The following is a 12,314-nucleotide window of genomic DNA, read 5'->3' as shown; positions in this document are numbered from 1 at the left end:
CTAGCACTTTCCTTTTCAAAAATGTGGTCTTGGATCAGCGGAATCAGGAACACTGGAGAACTTGTTAGAAATGCAAATACTCAGCTCCTATCCCAGACCTACTGAAGCAGAAACTCTGGGAGTGGGGCCTAGATATCTATGTTTTAACAAGCCCATAGTGATTCTGTTGTACTTTATAGTTTAAGAACCATTGCCCTAGACTATTAAAATATTTTCCCATTAAGGTATTTTTTATTAACTTTTCTCCCAAACTCTATCAATAGAAAGTATTGTGAACTAGGACATCCTGACATCCCTTTTGTCTTTTCTTCTACCTATTTTCCCATACCAAATTTAAGAGTAGATGTTATCAACATCAATAAAATTATGAAAATACATAAATTATGTCTGGGTGAAGGCAGGACTCCTTAAAGCAGAAAACTGAAGACAGATGAGAGTAAAACGGGTACTACAAGCTAAAACTGTCCAAGGATAAGACCAGTTGAGTACATGGTAGATAGTGTGATGGTTAACTGTACCTGTCAACTTGACTGGGCCATGGAGTGCCCAGATATTTGGTCAAATATTATTCTGGGTGTTTCTGTGAGGGTTTTTTTTTTTTCCAGTTTTTATGGTTTTATTTAAACACAAATATGTCTATTCATTTTCTTCGTTGTGCAGTCTGGCATTGGGATTGGTGATGCTGATGTCCAGCTGGGCTGCTCTTTGCACAATGGATTTGTGGTTCTTGGAGGAAACATTGTGAGCAATCTCTGCACGGTAAGATTCGTTGCACATCAGCACTTCCTGATCCTTGATGCTGTGGACAAGGAAATTCCAGAAGCCACTAGGCAGCCATGCTTTGTTTCTTGTTGCTCCTGTAAACAACGTTGGGCATCAAGATCTGGCCCTTGAATCTTCTCCGATCTCTGTTGTCTGTACCTCTGGGTTTCCGCCAGTTACCCTTAATTTTGACATATCAGTCTGACTGGTGCTGGACAAACTTCTTGGTCCTCTTTTTGACCGTCTTGGGCTTCACAAGAGGTCTGAGAACAGCCATGATGCCAAATAGGAGATGGCTGCCACCTCTGTGCAGGCAGGGCCAGGAAGAGAGAATGGAAGGTGTGAGGGTGTTTTGGGATGAGATTAACATTTGAATTAGTAGACTGGGGAAAGCAGATGGCTCTCCCTAATGTGGGTGGACCCATCCAGTCAATTGAGAACCTGAATAGAACAAAAAGGTTAAGTAAAAGGAAACAGTCTGCCTGATTGTTTAAGTCTGGGCATTGGTCTTCTCCTGCCCCATCCTCCCATCCCCCAGCCTAGAATTTATACCATCTGCTGTCCTGGTGCTCCGTCCTTCGGACACCAACTAGAAGCACATTATCGGCTCTGCTGGGTCCCCAGCTTGCTGACTGCAGATCTTGGGACTTGTCAGCCTCTATAATTGCACAAGCTAATTCCTTATGATAAATTCTGTGTGTGTGTATGTATGTATATATAAATCTCCTATTGGTTCTCTGGAGAACCCTGATCATATAGACAGGGAGGCAGTGTGGCAGAGAACAAAGACCCAGGGAGCCCTGGATTTCAATTTTGGTTTCATTACTAAGTAGCTATGAAGTGGCTTAGGCTTTTGAATCTCACTTTCTTCATCTGTAAAATGGAGCTAATCATACCTTGTTTTCTAGGGTAAGATTTTGACAAGATTAAAAGAGATGATGTTTGTAGAACACCTAACCACCTAACACAGTGTTAGAGCAAGATCCTGTCTTAAAAAAAAAAAAAAAAAAAAACACACAACTTGCCAGCCATGTGAGCTACTGTGGAAGGGTATCTTCCAGCCTCCCGACTTCAACTCTTCCAGCTGCAACTCCAGATATGGTGAGCAGAGACAAAATGTCCCCACTGTACCTTATCTGAATTTCTGACCCACAGAAATCAAGACATACAATAAATTGGTTTTTGTTTTGTTTTGTTTTTTGAGACAGAGTCTCACTCTGTTGCTTTGGGTAGAGTGCCGTGGCGTCAGCCTAGCTCACAGCAACCTCAAAACCTTGGGCTCAAGCGATCCTCCTGCCTCAGTCTCCCCAGTAGCTAGGACTACACATGCACAGCACCATGCCTGGCTAATTTTTCTATTTTTAGTAGAGATGGGTCTCGCTCTTGCTCAGGCTGGTCTCGAACTCCTGACCTCAAGCGATCCTCCTGCCTCAGCCTCCCAGAGTGCTAGGATTACAGGCATGAGCCACTGTGCCCATCCATTATTGTTGTTTTATGCCACTACCTTTTGGGGTGACTTGTTATGCAGCAGTAGATAACTAATGTAGGGGGATGAGTTTCCTCAGAGCTCAGTTGCAGCTGACTGTGCTCATGAAAGTTAATGGCACGCCTGGAGGGGACATGTCTCACCAGCCTCCAGTCAGAGAGAAGGAAGTGACAAAAGGATCATCTATTCCCCTTGAATAAGTTTCCATTACCATAATATTTAGGCCTACTTTTTAAAAAAAAATTTAAATATTACACAAGATTTTAAGATATTGTCTAAAGAAAATCTGAAGGTACTTGAGAGCTAATTCATAATTAAGCTGTAGCCTTGGGAGACCAACGCCCTAGATTTGTGTTTGTATCGGTTAGGGTTAGGTTTCATTACAAGGCACTGGAAACTCCAAATAATGGTGGCTTAAGAAAGAGAGAAGTTTATTTCTCTTACACATAAAAGAAGTCCAGAGTAGGCAGTCCAAAGCTGATAAGGTGACTTCACAAAGTTGTCAGAGACTCAAGTTCCTTCAGTCTTATGGCTCTGACATTCTCAGCATAGGTTACATCTCATGGCCCAAGGTGGCTGCAAAATTCCAGCCATTATGTTTGCATTCCAGCCAGCAGGAAGGAGGAAAGGATAAAAAAGGGTGCACACAATCTCCTTTTAAGGACATTTTCTGGAAATTGCACCTAAAATTTCTGCTTATATCTTATTGGCCAGAAGTTAGTCTCAGGGCCATACCCTGGAACTTCGGGTCTCACAAGGCTGTTAGCCGGAGGCTGCCCTTCGTTCCTTGAGGCCACATGGTTGCTTGCTTCCTCAAAGCCAGCAAAGGAGAGAGAGACTCCACCTCTCCCAAGGCTGCCAGGGAGGAAGGGAATTACAGTCTTTGCTTCAACAACTATGTTTCTAGAATGGATATTGGGGGACTCAGAGTTCATACTCCCACATTGTATCAGTAGGGATTAGTTTCAACTGTGTATGATTGAAAACCCTAAATAACAGTGGTTTAAACAAGATAGGAATCTAGTCACGTAAAAGTCTGGAGAATGACACTCCAAGACTGGTATGGTAGCTCTTTTCAGGAAATGCTCCCAGATCCAGAGCTTTTCTATATCCTTCTATCTTATCTGTGGTGCGTGTCCTCCATTAGTAAAGTCATCTTATGGTTTAACCATTCAACATGGCTGCTCAACCTCCAGCCAAGACTTGCTACGTAACTGTGGGGCCTGGTGCAAAATAAAAATGCAGAGCTCCTTGTTCAAAAGATTAGTAAGGATGGCAATACTTGGCCAAGCATGGTGGCGCATGCCTGTAATCCCAGCACTCTGGGAGGCTGAGGCAGGAGGATCACTTGAGCCCAGGAGTTTGAGGTTGCAGTGAGCTATGATGACGCCACTGCACTCTAGCTGGGGCGACAGAGTGAGACCGTGTCTCAAAAAAAAAAAAAAAAAAAAAAAAAAGAAAGAAAGAAAGAAAGAAAGAAAAAAGAATGTCAATACAATGACAGCAGAGCATTAAACCCAACACAGGGCCCTTCTGAGTGTGGGGCCCGTGTGGCTGGACAGCTCACGCACCCATGTAGCTGGCCCTGCCATTCCAGCCAGGAAGGAGAAAGGAACTGTGATCACTGTGGCAGCGGCATACGGCTAGAGGCCACATCTTGCAGAGCACCTTCTGTAGAAGCAAAGTACTCCTGTTTTTGCCTTAAGTGTTTAACCTTAGTTATCTCCCTAAAGGCCCTATTTCTAAATACATCCACACTGGGTGGGAGTTCGGGCTTCAACATATGAATTTTGGGGGATGCAGTTCAGCACATAACAGCAGAGGACGTAGACCTGACCTCTTGACGGGAGAGATGTTAAAGAATTTGGGCCACATTTAGAAACTGCCAAGATCACTTAATTTTTTTCCTCTGGGAAACCATCCTTCCCCCTTCTCAGTCTACGCGGTTTGGTTAGACCCTACTTCTGCTCTAGCTCTTAGGGTAAGTCATGCATCCTGGCTTGGCCAAAGCATCACATTCCCTTGGTCACAGTGGTAGTTTCTGAGATGGGCATGTGACCTGGATTGGTTTAGTTGCCGATAACAGATACAACTCTAGTTAGTTTAAACAGCATCAGTTACCTATTGCTGTAACAGACAACCTCCCAAACTCAGTGGCTTAAAACAACAACCATTTATTTAGCTCATGATTCTGCTGGGAGTTTCTTCTGACCTGGCCAGGCTTGGTAGATCTCAGCTGAGCTCCTTCATGTGTCTCTGCACAGTTGACAGGTTGGCTGGGACTAGCTGGTCCCAGATGGCCTCACATATCTGGAGGTTGGCTGGCTAGCAGTTGGGGGGGGGCGGGGGTTAGGCCATGTGTCTCTCTCATCTTCTAGCAGGCTAGCTGTGGCAGAGCCACATGTCAGCAGGGTTCCAAGAATAGCAAGTGGGCAAGCTCCTATACACAGGCACTTTTCAAGGCTCTGTGTTGGTCTCATTTATTAATACATTATTGGCCAAAGAGAGTATCATGGCCAACCCAGATTTAAGGGGTGGTGGTGGAGGGTTTGGTGGACAGGCCTTTAAAGTAGCCACATGATCCCCCTCCTAGCACTCATGCCCATGCGTAATCCCCTCTTCTTGAGTGTGGACACAACCTGTGACTTGCTTCCAACCAATAGAATATGGCAAAGGTTATGGGATGTATGTGACTATGAGGTTACAGTATATAAAAGTGTGGCGCCATCTTGGTGGAGGCTCTCTCCTTTGCTGACTTTGAGGAAGCAAGCAGCCATGTTGGGAAATCCCATGTGGCCTCAAGGAACTAAGGGCAGCCTCCAGCCAACAGCTGCAAGAAACTTAAGTCCTCCGTCCTGCAACCACAGGGAACTGAAATCTGCCAACAACCTCAGTGAGCTTGGAAGCAGATCCTTCCCCAGTTGAGCCTCAGATGAAACCCCAGCCCCAGCCAACATCTTGACTATGGCCTTACGAGACTCTAAGCAGAAGCCTTATCTGAGCTTTGCCCAGATTCCTTAACCACAGAAATATGGATTGATTTAAGCTGCTAAATTTGTAGTAATATTGTTATGTAGCAATAGATAGCTAGGACACAGGGGAAGAATATATGGCTATTTTTGTTATATGAGTCAATTATTATGTTGTCTATACTTTAACATATGGATTAGTAGGCTCCGGCTGCCATAACAAAATACCACAGACTGGGGGGCTTAAGCAACAGACACTTATTTTCTCACAGTTTTGGAGGCTGAAAGTCCAAGATCAAGGTCCTGGCAGGGTTGTTTTCTGCCGAGGCCTCTCCTCCTGGCTTGCAGACAGCTGCCTTCCTACTGTGGCCTCATGTGGAGAGAGCGATCTCCTCGGTGTCTCTTCCTTTTCTTATAAGGACGCCAGTCTTATTGGATTAGGGCCTCACCCTTATGACTCATTTTACCAAAAGGCCCAGTCTCCAAATACAGTCACACTGAGGATTAGGGCTTTAATAAAGGAATTTGGGAAGAACACAACAAATAACAATGTGTTTCTGTATAGATAGTGTGACATATGTGTGTATTTTTGTTTAGTGTATACTGTAGAAGAAATGGATTAACATTTGACTTACCCTAATGAAGAATGCTTAGTTAGCATCTGAAAAGCCCCAATCAGAAACCCACACTCCAAAGACAGCTACCACAAGCACATTAGCTATCTAAATTTATACCAGAGGTTCACCCATTGGCATAAAGAATGTTGGAGGTAAGTTTTCATTGATACAAAGGGTGACGTTCAGGACATGGAGGTTGACTAGAAATACTGCACCAACACCTCTGCCATTGCCTGGAGGGAGTCTATGAATGTGGCCTGCGAAACCTCCTTGGGTGTGGTGCCCCAGGCCACAGATTTGCCACTCAACAGAGGACATTGTGCCTGTTCTAACTGGAGGGTTAGTTGAATCCTGCCTCTTAAATATTGTCACATCTATGCTCAGTGTACCTTTCACGCAAGGTACTTGTTGGCATGCCTAAGGGCAGAGACTTGGCACTTCACTGAGTTACAAGAGCAGATTGCATAACTGTTTTTGTGCCTGCTTGTAATAAATGTTTGTTATGTGCGATTTCTGATTCAGTTGGAGGCTGGCTATGATTTTTTAAAATAATGATTTCTAACAGAACACCTGGTCGTGAGGTTGGGAGGGAGAGGACCAGGGGCTCTTAACCTGAGGTTCAACAAGAGAATTCACAGGGTCTGTGATTTGGTGGAGGAAAAAAATGACATCTTCCTTTTTTCACTGGCCTCTAACTGAAATTTAGCATTTCCTTCAATTACCAATGTAGGCAACAAACCACAGTAGTATTAACAGTACCCGTGACTTTGTCCCCAGTCGAAATCACATTCTCATTGTTGCAGACATCTTGAAATATCGTTTATGCTCATCAACACCATAAAATGATTGTAGTTATTAGACTGCTACAGGATCTTGTTATTTGATGATTTTATTAAGAAGCACATAAATTTCTACATCACAAATTTGTTTTAATAATTTGCTAATGATTTCGATGTCCTTGCTTTCCTTTGTAATCCGATGTACTTATTTATGGTTAAGGATTTTGTTCTGGAGGCTTCTGTCATTCACGAGATAGTTCCCATATACCATGTACACTCAAGGCCAGGCTTGTCATTAAAATGGCAGTGACTGGAAGCTCGTGTTTCAAATTGTCTCCTGATTTTTTCAATTTGAGGGCCGACTTCGTCTGAGATCTGATTAGATTATGGTTGTTTTTGCCTCATAATGTGGCTGACAAAGAGCTTATACTATACAAAACATCTGCTCTGCCTCCATCTTGTTCGGGCGTGCTTGTATTATTAGCATTATTTTTAACACATGGTTTCTTCTCAGGAATCTTTTTAAGCCCTATGGCTCATTTGGGAGTTAAAACTAGGTCATATGATCAGTAAATCCACATCACTAGGCACCTGTAAGCTGCAATGCGTCACAATTTGCTGACGGCGGAGGAGGGAGGGGGCTTCCAGCTCTTCTCTGGAGTCACGCAGGTGCCACCCGTGACCACGACTCACCGTTGTACGACCCAGATAAGGGCATTCATGAGTGGCAATCTGCATAGCAAACACAAATGGAGACTATTCACGTTGACTTTAATCTACAAATAAAAAAGGAATTAATCTCAATATTTACATTACAACTCTATGTATAGTTTTTAATCCTCAAAAATAAGAGAGAAATGAACATTGTAAAGTTGTCAACAAACCTCAATGGCTAGCCGAAGCCTTTGGTATTAGCATTTTTTTGGCAGCCACATGACATAATAAATTCATGTGGCATTTACTAAAGCCCCTAGGTCATATTTGTTCATACACTCATTTTATTCATTCATTCATTCAACAAGTATTTATTAACCACTGTTCCATGCCAGATTCTGTGCTAGGCACTCGGGTTCCGAAATGAATAATCTACGTTCTGCAGCTTCCCATGGCCATAGTCCAAGAGGAGATGAACAGGGAACAGTCTTGGGACACTGGGAGAAGGCTGCCTCTGTAGGGGAGTACAGGCTTGGGGGCACAGGGGTGGGGGGCTGCTGGTCTGGGCATGGGCTCAGTCTGGAAGTGACTCCCGGTCTGGAGAGAGGAGATGTGTTGGGCATGGCTGGGCAGTTGGAGAGAATCTTCCAGCCTTACAGAAGGAGCTCACAGTGGGTTTTGGGGCAGTTGCTCATCATGGGTGCTGGGCGCATAGTGAGTGTCAAGAAGCAAGGTGGGGCCAAAGCCTGGGACACAAAGCCTTGATGTCCTTTGGAGGACTCTTGATTATATCATAGGGTGATGGGATGGATTTTTTTGGTGCAGTTATTTTTTGTTTGTTTTTTTGAACCACAGGCAGGACTTATTATTTATTTTAACCTTTTGAGATCTTTTACTATTCTGATTAGTCCTACATTTTATGCCATGAAAGTTGTTGAATGGGATTGTGACATGTAAAGCAAATCACTAAAGACAGCAAATTCCACTGAAGGGAAATGTGTAAGGTTACAGACATTCACCGGCACTGCGGCTCTGGGGTAGGGGTTGGGAGAAAACAGTCGAACCATTTGCTCTCCATTTTGGTGTCATTGCAACTTCAAATAAACCACTGAAGGAGACACAATAGGAGTGAAAAATCCCTGGCCAGAAAATATATCATGCCACACTATGGTGTGATGGCAAAATACTTCCCTATAAAAAATGAAAAAGGAATCTGTAACATCTAATTATACTCCAGCAAGTTCTTGTTCGATAAAACAACGAACATTGCCAATCACCAGTTTCCCTTCTACACATGACAGTGTCCAGATTTGGACACTTGGAATTTCACACGAGGGAGACTCTGACACCGTTTGAAATGATGATGAAGGAGTTGGAGATTTGATGATTCTTTTCCCTTTTTAGTATGGTAAAATTGGCCTAGATATTTTTGTCTTCCCGAATATGCATGGGGCTGTGGCTGCTGGTAAAGGAAGGCAGAGGCGGGAGCCAGGCCTTTTCATCTTTGCAGGGAAAATCTGAATTCAGGCCAGCGTGTCGTCACTGAGCTTTGTTCCCGCTTTCTGCCTGCCTCTGGGTTTGAGAAGGTCGCTGCAGCCCAAACCCTCTCCCAGTTTACTGGATCTCATCTCGCTGTGTCCCGACACACCAGTTCCTCTTCTTGGAGACACCTTCCCCCGAGGCTTCTGAATAGCTCCAGTTGAGCTGGTTGCTTCCTGTGACTGGGGCACAGCTGTCATTCTGGGGTGTTCCTTCCTCATTGTGGAGATTCCCTTTGACTCTATCTTGGGGGGTCACCCCCAATTTCCCAGATGCCACATTTTCCTCCTTCCTGATTTTTCCTAACATTTTTGTAGCTCATCTCTTCCAGGAGCTTCCTGAGAAAGGATGCATGGGCAGCAATTTGGGAGGACCTTGCATGTCAGAGAAACATTTTTCTACACTCAACTGATAGTTTGGCTGGATATAGAATTCTCAGTTGAATCATTTTCTTTTAGAATTTTAGAGGCATTTTTCCATTTTCTCCCAAATTCATGCAGCTGTTGAGAAGTCCCAAGCCATTCTGATTCTTAAACGTGGGTATATAATAGATATTTTTTTCTTTAAAAGCTTTTAGGATCTTTGTCCCCAGTGTCCTGAAAGTTCACGATGACATGCATTTATATGGGTCTATTTCCATCCATTGTATTAGGTACTCAATGGTCCTTTCAATCTATAAACTCATGTCCTTCAGGTATAAGAAATTTTCCTGAATTAGCCCTTTGATGTGTTCTTTCTCTCTGTTTCCCTGTTCTCTCTAAAACTTTTATTTGGACTTTTGGACTAATCATTTTTTTTTAAAAAAAAACCCTTCTATTTCTTATCTCTTTTTCTATTTTCTGGGAAATGTTCCCAACTTTATATTCCAGTCCTTCTCCTTAATTTTTCATTTCTGCTGTCATATTTTAAATTTCTAATAGCTCAATTTTTATTCTCTGAAAGTTCCTTTTTATTCCCTGAATGCTGCTTTTTATTGCTATTAAAATAATGCCTCTTCTGGGACATTATCGACAGGTAAGTGTGTGTGTGTGTGTGTGTGTGTGAAGTTTACATTTCTGGCATGGTCTCTATTTCCTCTAGCTTGCTTTATCGGTTTGTTTGGGTCCTGGTCATGTTAGACGTTTGCCTTAGATGCTTGGTGATACCCAGTCCACACTTTACAGCAAGGCACTTAAAAGCTGACGGAGAAGCTCTATGCCTGTGAATGAGGCTTGCCAATTGCAGACTTCACTGCAGAGCAGAGCTTTTCAAAGCATTGTTCCTGGACTGGTGGCAGCAGCATCAATTGGGAATGGCTAAGAAATGCACATTCTCGGGCCCTACCCCAGATTTACTGAGTTAAAAACCGGGGGCCCAGCAGTCTGCGTTTTAACAAACCCTCCAGGGGATTCTAACGCAGCCTCAAGTTTTAGAACCCCCTTCTAAGGTGAGCTGGTCCAGCCTTTTCATTGGAAAAATCTCTGATGTCAGTATTCAATCTGCTTTTGAGAGGGTCTAAGCCTGAATGTCAAGTTTCTAGAGTTGAGTGGGCAAGAGCGCTGGGCTGGGGCACAGTTTTCAGTATGAGAATCTACACCTACTCCCTCTTTTCACTTGGGCATCCTACCCTCTATCCAGAGACCCTCTCCAGATAATAAGGGCATGAGGGTGGAGGGACAGTCCCTCGGGTGCATAGAGCAGAGGATGGCGTCTGAATATCTGACTGCTGCTTAAACGGACTTTCAACTGAGTCTCCCATTTTCGGTCCTGGTTTCACCTTCACTTCCAGAGTACCTGGTGTTGCCACTTCGGAGTCTTTGGAGGGGGAGGGGGTTCTGCAATGCAGTTCTGGTAGCTTCTTGGCTAGCTCCAGTGCGGTTTCGGATGCAGCGTTCTCAGCCCTGCTCTGAGTTAGTCATCATGCAACCTTCTGTTTTCCAGCTTCCAAAGCTCTGGGCTATTTTCTCCTTTCCTGCTCTCTTCACACTCAGCAGGTGAATGCCTTTTAAAAATCCCTTTACTATTATTTTAATGAAGCTTTGGAATGAAGCAGCGGAATGAATGCATGTGTTCAATCCTCCATCTTTAACCAGACATACCATTATTCTCTCAAAGTGTTCCCTTTGGGGACAAGGAACTATATAAACCATCAATGAGAGAACAGAGTTTCCAAAATTGCTCCCTACTGCTGCTGCTGTAATCATGTCAGGGCTGGGGGCTCTGGCTATATCGTGGCCTGTCTGGGCCCCCTGGGTAAAAGGGCAAAGGATCCAGGGCCTACTGTCATTTTGACAGAGTAAACTTCGGAAAATACTGTTCTCCTCCCTGGCTGCAGGAGCCAAGCGTCGCACTGTTTATCTCTCTCAGGGGAGGCTTCATTCAACTCGCTCACCCACGCACCTCCCAGCTCTCCTCTCCCTTCCCCTGACCATAGGCGCTGGAGTTCCTGCCCCGCCCCCGCCCCGGGCCCCCCCCTCGCCTTATGCCCAGAAGGATCACTCTCTCCCCTTTGTCCTAAACCCTACTCATTCTTCCAGGTTCAGAGGAGGTGTCCCCATTCCCTATGTATTCTCTTCTGCTTCTCTGCTCTGACTTCATTGGCTCATAGTCAGCATCACACAATTTAGCCCTTTGGTGTCACCCCATGAGGACAAGAGCCATATCCAACCTCTTTTCTGGGCCCGACATCATTCTGGGAACACCATGGATACTAAATATATATATTTGATTGATTGGTGAGGACATATTGTGATCATCTCTTATGTTCTTTATTATTAATATATTAATATATGACACATAATATGTATTAAAAAGTGACAAGCAATATCCTCACTTTCTCTTTCCTTATAGTTTTTCTCTTGGTACAATCTTGCCCCGTGAGGCTTAAGAAAAGGTAACAGGTTTTGCTATACTAGTTGATTATCAGTCTGTTTTTTATGATAGAATTTCTACCTGATAGGTTTTTCTTTTTTTTTTTTTATTCTTATTTCAGCATATTGTGGGGGTACAAAAGTTTAGGTTACGTATATTGCCCTTGCCCCACCCCCAGAGTCAGAGCTTCAAACGTGTCCATCCCCTAGACAGTGCGCATCGCACTCATTATGTATGTATACACCCATCCCCTCCCCCACCCACATCTGCCCGACACCTGATCAATGTCACTCCTAAATGTGCTCTTAGGTGATGGTCAGTGAAACCAATTTGATGGTGAGTACATGTGGTGCTTATTTTTCCATTCTTGGGATACTTCACTTAGTAGAATGGGTTCCAACTCTTTCCAGGAAAATACAAGAGGTGCTATATCACCATTGTTTCTTGTAGTTGAGTAGTGCTCCATGGTATACATATACCACATTTTCTTAAACACATGAAAAATACATTGCACAAACTGAAAAAGTTTTTCAGAAATCAAAATGAATTCGCCAATAGTCCCATCATCACCAATAGTCCCAAATTTTTATTTTTCCTCGTTCTCTTTCAATCTCCTCTTCATCTACTGTTTTAAAAAATTGAGGCAAGGCCGGGCGCG

The 12,314-nt window shown here is 43.7% G+C and overlaps 1 pseudogene; it reads right to left on the bottom strand.

Moving 5' to 3' along the window:
* Positions 1–636: 636 nt before the first annotated feature.
* Positions 637–1,039, bottom strand: LOC138378705 (putative large ribosomal subunit protein eL32'; annotated as a pseudogene).
* Between the last annotated feature and the right edge of the window lie 11,275 nt (positions 1,040–12,314).

This window comes from Eulemur rufifrons, chromosome 30, assembly GCF_041146395.1.
Source record: "Eulemur rufifrons isolate Redbay chromosome 30, OSU_ERuf_1, whole genome shotgun sequence".
Classification (NCBI taxonomy): Eukaryota; Metazoa; Chordata; class Mammalia; order Primates; family Lemuridae; genus Eulemur; species Eulemur rufifrons.
This window is presented reverse-complemented; position numbering and strand designations above follow the sequence as displayed.